Source organism: Adiantum capillus-veneris, chromosome 23 (assembly GCF_014529385.1).
Source record: "Adiantum capillus-veneris isolate H3 chromosome 23, ASM1452938v2, whole genome shotgun sequence".
Classification (NCBI taxonomy): Eukaryota; Viridiplantae; Streptophyta; class Polypodiopsida; order Polypodiales; family Pteridaceae; genus Adiantum; species Adiantum capillus-veneris.
This window is the reverse complement of record NC_140953.1, coordinates 75,516,078-75,525,505: the sequence shown is the minus strand read 5'-3', so window position 1 is coordinate 75,525,505 and position 9,428 is coordinate 75,516,078. Positions and strand designations below refer to the sequence as shown.

Genomic DNA, 9,428 nt, shown 5'->3' with positions numbered 1-9,428 from the left:
TTGTGTACCGACGGACATAGACATTCGGCACCAAATTCTTTATGAATGTCATGATAGTCCAAGTGCAGGGCACCCAAGTATTAGAAAGATTTATGCTCTGGTACAACGATAGTTTTACTGGCCAGGTTTACATGGCTTTGTTCAAGATTATGTCTTGCATTGCCAAAAATGTCAGGTTAACAAAGCAGAGCCCCTGAAAGCAAGAGGACTCTTACATCCTTTGGAGATCCCCAATGGTAAGTGGGAAAGTATAACTATGGATTTTATTGTGGGTTTACCAACCCACTATACGAGGTCATGACTCAGTATGGGTGGTCGTAGACCGGTTGACTAAACTATGTAAGTTTATTCCAACCAAATCAACGATTAAGACTCCAGAATTAGCTAAGTTATTTGTGGACAACCTATATAAGTTGTATGGTTTGCCAAGTAACAATGTCAATGATCGTGATCCCTAGTTTAATAGTCATTTTTGGAGTGTTGTGTTTAAATGATTGGGTACACAACTAAACCTTAGTACAACCGATCATCCAGAAACGGATGGTCAAATTGAACGAGTTAACTAAGTGCTAGAGGATATGCTACGCGCATACGTTAGCAAGAAACAGTCAGATTGGAAAGAATATTTACCTATTCTCAAGTTTTCTTACAATAGTGCTAAGCATGTCACAACTGGATTTAGTTCTTGCATGCACATGTATGGTTTTCAGCCTAGGTCACCTGTTACGATGGGATTGGCAACCGATAAACTCCAACAGGTTAAGGATTTTCTCCAAAACCACATGGATATGCTGAAACTCGCTCGTCAGATTATCCGACAAGTGCAGGATCGGTATAAGAAGTACACTGATGAGAAACGTTGGCAAGTTACCTTTGAGGAAGGGGAGGAAGTACTTTTACGTGTGCCAGAGCATTCAAAAAGTCTGAAAAGTGGGCCAACACCTAAATTATCTCCACGATATTATGGGCCTTTCAAAATACTCAAGCGAGTGGATGATCGTGCCTACAAATTATCGCTACGTACACATGCTCGTGTTCATCCGGTGTTTACTATAAGCCGTTTACGTAAGCCATTACGTGGGGATGACAATGCCATTGACCAAAAGATTTTGGTCCATTTCGTTGAACCTCTTACCCTACCGCATGAACCTGAACGAATTCTCGACGATCATGATTTACGTACACATCATCATGTGCGTGACAAGATTTAATCAAGTGGAAAGATCGACCTGAGGAAGGTGCCACTTGGGAAAACATTAGTGTTCTTAAGAAGAAGTTTCCCACTTTTGTTTTCAAGGTCTAAAACTCTTCCTTAAGGGGGGAGTAATGTCTGGACAAGGGCAAGGCCATAGAGTCTTGGACTGGACCAAGGGCCAGACTAGGCAATGTGGAAAAAGAATCCAGCTAGGGAAAAGGGGCTATAGTGGGAGGTTGGGAGGTGGATTCCAAGCTCTAGTTACCCCTAGTCTTTACAATAATTTTCATAGCTTGATTTGGCAAGCAAAGGGAATTCTTAGGGAAAATGTATTCAGGAACCTTGGTTATCCTCTAGGAGTTGATGTATCTCCAAAATAGTTGACACAATGGGGGATAAAATCCAAACGAAAATGGGTTCGTGGCATTGTACTAAATGGTCAATTCATGTTAGGTGAAGGATTGTGCAGGCTATTTGGATTTCCTCTATATGTTTTGTTTTCTTCCCTTTGATACTTGACCAGTTGCGAGATTTACATCAAAAATAGTGAGATTTTATGGGGATCTTTTGTTGTAGCTTGGCTCGCCTGGAAGCATTTGGCCTTGCCTATTCACTTGGGAGGATTGGGTATCCTTCATTTGCAAATGCACATGCTTGCTAGTAGGGAAACCTTACTGAAACAAATTGATGGATAATTTTGTTATGTACTTTCATGGTGTTTGGGATATGTTTGCATGGGACAAATTGTTTTGTGCTACTCATGTTCAATTGTGTGGGAATACTGCTAATATGCTGGTTAAGTCTTGAAAAAATCTATGTGCTTTGTTGATTTGGGATGGTAGAGTCAAATATACAGGTAATCCCTTAGGGTATGAGTCTTGTTGTTGGAGCTTTGGGTTTAAAAAACCACCCGCTGTTTACTTGGGAAAAAAAGCATGAGAGGGTTAAGCCCAATCAATCAAATTGTTACTCTAACAGAAATATTATTTCGTTTATGGTGGCTAAGAGAAGATTCAGACTAGGAAATGGGCTCAAAATTACTTGGGGATAGTTGTGTACACATGTCAACAATTTGAAAGTTTCTTTTTGCAATCAAGATTTAATCAAAGATTTAGAGATTGAGCATTGCCAGAGACTTCAACAAATTGATGCACCTCCCCAACCAAACGTTTCTATCTACACTTGATCCCTTAGCCTTAGATAGAGAACAGATGCAACAAGATTTGCGAGTTCAATCTAGATCAATGTTGGTGGTTGAAGAAGCTATCTGATGTATGGTGAATTGTTAGCCAAAAAGAGAATGTCTGATGGAAAATGTCCCCTTGAGACAACGAAGCACATATTTTGGAACTTCCCTACAATATATGCTTGGTGGATATGTTTGTATGATACTTATATGATGCATTGGAAGACTAAGTTTCTGAATATAGACTGCTTTATGGAACAATTCAAACGGGTTCTACACGTTTAGACTTATGTATTGCTTCTCTGAGACTTTGGGTGTTATCCTTTTTGTGAAATGCTAGAAACTCGGCTTTGTTTGATACACACACTTTTCACAGTTTCCAACTGCCTTGGTCTATGATTCGAGATAGATTGTTAGAGGATTGTGTAGCACTGCCAGTTCCTCAACAGAATAACACGATGGAATTCCTCATCATGATGTAAACATGTAACAAAATGTAATATAGTACTTAAGTTAGAGAGAGAGAGAGAGAGAGAGAGAGAGAGAGAGAGAGAGTTTCACAATTATGTAGGCAAATGAAATTTTCACTCTGGACCAATAATAGCACCGATAAGAAAGAATGGTGAAAATGGAATGTCCGTTCAAGGATCAGAAAGAGGTATGTTGATGGAGCGAGTCGTCCGGCCAGTCTCTATGATCAAAGGCAGGGGTTGGCGAAGGCGACATTGACGAGGGAGAGCGGAAGAGTGCCAGCGCAGGGGTAGGTGCGGCCGTAGCGGAGGCCGGAGGAGACGGGTTGGACTTTGACGTTGGGGAGGAGAGTGCAGTGGCCGAAGGTGGGCACGTCCACCTCCATGGCGAAGCGGCTGATGATCTTCTGGTTCCAGCGCCGGTCCTGGCAGGCTGCAATGATGTTGAAGGCCTCACAGGGGCAGTTGTTCACGAGCTCCCACTCGCACAGCCCGGTCGCCACGGGAGTGTTGGTCAGCACGAGGTCGTTCAGCCTGCACTTGAGCGTCGTAGCTGCTTGCACGACGGAGGTCCCCTCCTTGATATTTAGCAGCAGCGCCGCCACCATCGCCACTGCGGTGGCCAGAAAAGGAGATCAATAATATTACGACATATGATATGACTATAGCACACAGACGTGGGTTTTTGTATACTTTAGAATAATAACGCACTCAAGCACTCACTCAATTATATCAACCCACATAATTGAGTGACAGGAAGCCATATTCTTCTACCTGTGCAGAGTGCCGCTCTCCCCATTGCCATTGTTGATGATGAAGATGGGTTCTAGCCCTAAACGCTGCTCGACGTGCTCACTGCTGCTTACAGTTTTGCGGGCACTACTATTCCAGCCTTCACAGCACCCGCTTTATATACTCCCAATTACGTCCTCGTAATCCGACCTGTCAAACCTGAAAAGCCAAATCAAATACTTGTTCCTCATGTGTGTGTGTTTGTGTTCCTTGGCTATTCATGTATTCACATGGCTCTACTCCACCAACGTTGAGAGTCATTGCTCCCGTGATAACTAGAAAGATATGTGAACATCGATCCCCTAACCTTCTACGGGTAACCTTCCATGTGGGTATTGGTGTTCATGTTGGCTACTAATTATAGTGCCATTTATGCTAGTAAAAGGTCACATTTACAATAGGAAAAGGAAACGTCCATATTGCATGACAGCTAGTTGAATTGACTTGGGGAGTAGTTCGAATGGACCTATTCCCTCTCGGACTTAGTCCTTGATACCAAGTTGATACCTTGGTGGAGCTTGTTGAGTTTCATTTTTGCCAACATTTTTAGGTGAGAACTTTGAGGGCCAAGGACTAACACATGCCTTTGTCCACCCAACCATACAAGAGCCTACCTTCTCTTGGCCTACCTTGAGGAGACCACTTCACTTCGATGATCAATTGACTCATGTGCCAACATAGTCCTGCCCTTGTCTTTGTGGAAATATTACTCCCCCTTGAAGGAGAGTTTTTGTCCTTAGAAACATTGATCAATGAAATAACTCTCCATAAGAATATTAATGCTCTCCTCTCTAAACTTGCATCACTTCAAATGCTATCCCACGCAGTACGTACCATTACATCTGGCACTCATATGTGGAATTATGTGCTTGTAGAAAAAATCAAATTGAATGATTGCAGTCAATATTTTCTCAGGAGATCGCCCCTTTGACCAAGAGAAACCTCTACTTTCTCTACTTAGATCTCAAATTAAGAGTAAAGCCTACCTCACGTGAGATGGTCTAACTGAGCAAACTTATTTTTCTCACTACTAAACTACTAGTAGAACCTATCTTCAGAAAAACTCTTGACTAATAGTAGAACATATCCCAGGCAAAACGCTCTAACTGAGAAAAGCCTATTTCTCTCTTTCATTAACTAATAGTACATCGTATCTCAAGCAATTAAATGCTCTAAGTGAGAAAAACCTACTATTGTCTCTTCTCAGTAAATAGTAGATTATCTCTAGCAAGATGATATAGCTGAGCAAAAGTTAGCTCTTTATCTCCTCAAGAAATTTCTTCCAAAAATTGGAGTGCTTCTTACAGATGTATATCATTCAAGCGATGGATAGGTGTTTTGGGCTTACTTATAGAAGAAAAAAAAAGGTTGGCACTCTAAGTCCTTAGGTACATTTACCTTCCACATGGAGATTCTATTCCAAAACTAGAGTTGTTCTTCATGAAAGATGGAGCATTTTGTGAACTATCTATGGTTAACATAGAGGGATCCCCACAACTTCTTAAACCTTACAATTTGATGGATGTTGTAGTGTGCCAATCACCTTTTTGACAAAAGTAGCCCTTTTAGCACTTTAAAGCATACACATGTAATCCCATGATATACTATCAAATTTGGTATCTTTGACACATCTCAACAAGAATTCAAGCATGAGAGATTTGAATAGGAGTAATAATTTGTGTGACTTGTTAAGTCAACGAATAATATACACAGGATAAGATATAGGAATAACTCGTATAATTCTTAAATAGACATGGAGTGTCTACTCCTCATCTTACCACGAAGCAACGTTCTGATAGACTCTCAAAAGAATCCACTTTTGTAACTCAACTTGTGTTCCATGTATTCTTATAGGATACCCCAAGTGTATCATGAAAGGCGAAGTATGATTTCATGTACAACTATAATGGAGATTGATCCTAAAAAACATTTACTTATTACAAATAATAGGTAGCAACATAGGGTTGCCCTATAGAATATGCAACAAAAAACCAATTTAATGGATATTTTATTAATGAAGAACCCTTTATGACCAATGGTCCTTTGATGTCCAAGTAGACATTTGTAATCATTTTGAGCATTGCAATCTTTCCTATTGCAAGAGCAAAACTCTCACTCTTGTACGGGGGAGATTTTACATAGTGACTTGTGTCTATAATCTTCTACTCTCTTCTCCTCTTCTCTCTCACAACGATATGTGTGCCACTCCAATTTGGAGGTTCATATAGCACGCTTGGTCTTTCTCTGTCTCTCTTACTCTCTAATCATTAATCTTGATGAGCAACATATACAAAAACTTATGGAGGTATGCTTGTATAATTCTTATATGAGTGATGATATTTTATGGATTTTAGGGTCACCGCGTATTTGTTGTGTTATAGTTGTATCATACCAATGGCTGTGTTGTTCGTGATGTGCATAATTAAGTATGAAGAGCTCAATCAAGGAAAATAAACATTATAGAACAACTAATTCTTCTTTCTTTTCTATAGAATGGGTTTCCTTTTTCTTGCTTGCTACTATGACCTATACGTAGAGTAAAAATAGTTGAAGAATTTCATAATAGTAGCAGATCTCAGGGATGCTATTAGAATAATAAATATCTATAGATGCTTGATTGATCAATGGGGAATATTCATTATTGTACTTGTAATAGTTTGATGAGGCTGATGGGTTGGCTTTGATTGATGTTTGGTCTAACTACCACTTTTTTCACTCATGAGAATGTTGATGGGTTTTTTCTCTTTAGCTTCTATAGTCTTTCAGGATCAACATGGTTTCTCTATTTCTTTTATGGTCATGATGGTTTCTTTGCCGTGATGTTACTTTGCATAGACAAAATATTGTAATTATGGTACCATCGGATTTCTAATCTTTTAGATAAAAAAACCTTGGTAAACGGGATGGTGAGAGAAGTTCGATAGGTTCTTTGATCACCTTACTAATGTCTTAATCAAGTTTACCTTTGAACAAAATGTTCTTTTGTGTATAAGTAGTATCTTAGTAAAACAACCAACACATCCTAAACACAGACACTTCTTAGGCAAATGGGTTGGTGGGGATGTTGGCTTTAAACTATTGTGTTGTTTATGGTCGTTCATAGGCCCATTGTCGGTGGTAAATCCCTTTTCTTTGATACGTTCTAGTTGGTATGGACACTAGCCTCAGATGAGGGTTCATATTCATAGCCTTCTGAGTCATTTGACTTGATTGGTTGGAGTAGATAAGAGCTACTCATCAGACTTCCTCTTGCTAGAATTTGTATCCAATATTGAATTTTCATGTTCACATAAATACTTTGAAGATATTGCATACTTTTCTCAAATGGATCACAATGCCTTTAAATTTCTACTAGAGTATAATGTTCACAGAGACATCATCGGTCAATATCAAGACTATCAAGCATGATTGTGCTTGTCTTTCTTCTTTAATTTTAATATAAAAACTTGATTGGCTTCACACTTGAATTTTTTACCCTCATGGACTTGATGAGGTAGTAGGTGCATACTCAATGGGTCTATTGTTTCAACATTGAGTATGATATCAGGGTAAGGGTGGATGCACATACATACACACACTCAATCTCTCTCTCTCTCTCTCTCTCTCTCTCTCTCTCTCTCTCTCTCTCTCTCTCTCTCTCACACACACACACACACACACACACACACACACACACACACACACACACACACACACACACACACACACTCACACACACACACACCTCGTGTGGTTCACCATTCAGTATCACCCTATATAACATGCATTTGCGGGGTATTAGAAAAACCCCTCTTTTGACATGTCTGAATGAATAAAATGACCCCTTATTTTAGGGTTCAAAATTGAATATTCAACCCCCTTATTTTAATGTATCTCTATTAAATTGCCTAAACATTTTGCTTTTTAAAACCCCTCGTTTTGAACTCAGGTTATAAACTAACATGATTGCATAGTGCATCCCCTAAGGCACACACACATACACACATTTTTTTTGCTTACTCTCAAGTGATTTCTATTGGATCTATATATGGCTCACTCTACTCAACTTGGTCTCACCTATATATTTGTATCGTGTCCTCAATATGAATCAGTCTTTGAGAGCCTACATGGTGTGTCTCTTCTCTCTCTCTCTCTCTCTCTCTCTCTCTCTCTCTCTCTCTCTCTCCATGGTATCACAGCGGTAATGATCACGCGCCGATTCACATTATGGTGACAAAATAGTATGTGTATGTGATTCACATGTAAGATTTAGAATTGCTACAAATTTTATTTTTAAGGATTGATTCTTGTTAACTATGGTTGTTTTGTGTTAATAAGAATACGATTAGTACTTTGTGTGGTGTTTATTGATAATCAATATGGTGAATCATTGATTACGTTTTCTTGTTGATTTGTCTTTTGACACCCTACCCTTTGTCTCAATTTTTGAGGGTCTTCTACTCAAAATTTAGAGAAACGGAAAATGCGCAATGAAGCACAGCTAAATGACACTTTTCATCCTAAACTTGTTCGTCTCCTCGAGCTCTTTGATTTGAGTTCTGGGTTTGCGTCAATCGGAGTTTACAGCAGAAAGTTTTGTTGTTTTTATTGCAATTGAGCTTCACGAAGCTTTCTTCCTCGTGCGTCTTCATGAAGCGTCTGCGATCATTTTTGTAATTTTGGCATCGACGTTTTTGAGCAATCTTAGCTTTTTGTTGCTCATATTGTGGCCGTCAATCTTGCATCTCACGTCACTCTATTTTGAGGACTCTTTTATTAATAACGTCTCTTTTTCCCTGTTTTTTGGGTGACGTCCCTCAGATCTTTGACGTTTATTGAGCATCCTTCTTGCGTTTTATCATTGACAGAACACAGTCATCATATTTCTCTTTTTCTCAATTGCAGCCTTCACCATATATGGTGTACAGATTCTGCGATCTTCTCTTTTACGTCTTCTCGCAACTAGATATTGCTATGACTATTCGTGTCAATGGCTTTCCTTATTCTGTTCCTCTTTTCCAAGGCTAAGGATTTCCAGGCTGGAAAGCAAAGATGTTGCTAATTCTTGAAGGCGATGAACTCTCTGATGTTGTCCTTCGAAATCGTATTTGTCCGCCTCAGCCTGTTCATACGGATCATGACATTGTGATTATCACTGAAGGACCTATATTGGAAGATTGGAATGTTGCGTATACGGATTGGCAACAATATGATAAAGAAGCATGTCGGTATATTCTTTCTACTCTTACTGATTCCTTTTGCTTCATATGTATGGACTGCCTACTTTCCATGACATATGGAAGTACCTTATTACAAACTTTCAGAAGAAATCTGTTACAAAAATACTTTATTTAAGAGGGTTGCATAACAACTTACAATATGAAGTTAGTACTGTGATGATGAGATACATTGGTCTTTCAAATCTATTATTATTTAAATCAACTTGGTGCTGTCGAGATCCTGTTTCACAAAAACAACTGATTACACTTCTTCCTTGATATGGTGAAGGACTCTTCTTATGATAGCATTTTACTATTCTATCTAATAAAGATGGTCTCGATTTCGACCAAGCTTGCATGTCTTTAAGTGAATGCTCTCAACGTCAAGAATGACGTAATGCTGGTCATGATACAACTATGATTTCACAAGAGGATACTGAGTCACAACAAATCGAATGTGCTTTCAATGCTCGAAGGCGTCCATTTCAACGAGGAAACCGCAGAGGTGACCGTCGCGGCAATATTTTCTCTCATCTCAAATTTGCCAATAAGAAATGTTCTTACTACAACAGATGAAGAACACAATA

At 39.2% G+C, this 9,428-nt stretch overlaps 1 pseudogene; it reads right to left on the bottom strand.

Annotated features, from left to right (window-relative positions):
* Positions 1-3,022: 3,022 nt before the first annotated feature.
* Positions 3,023-3,459, bottom strand: LOC147428007 (uncharacterized; annotated as a pseudogene).
* Between the last annotated feature and the right edge of the window lie 5,969 nt (positions 3,460-9,428).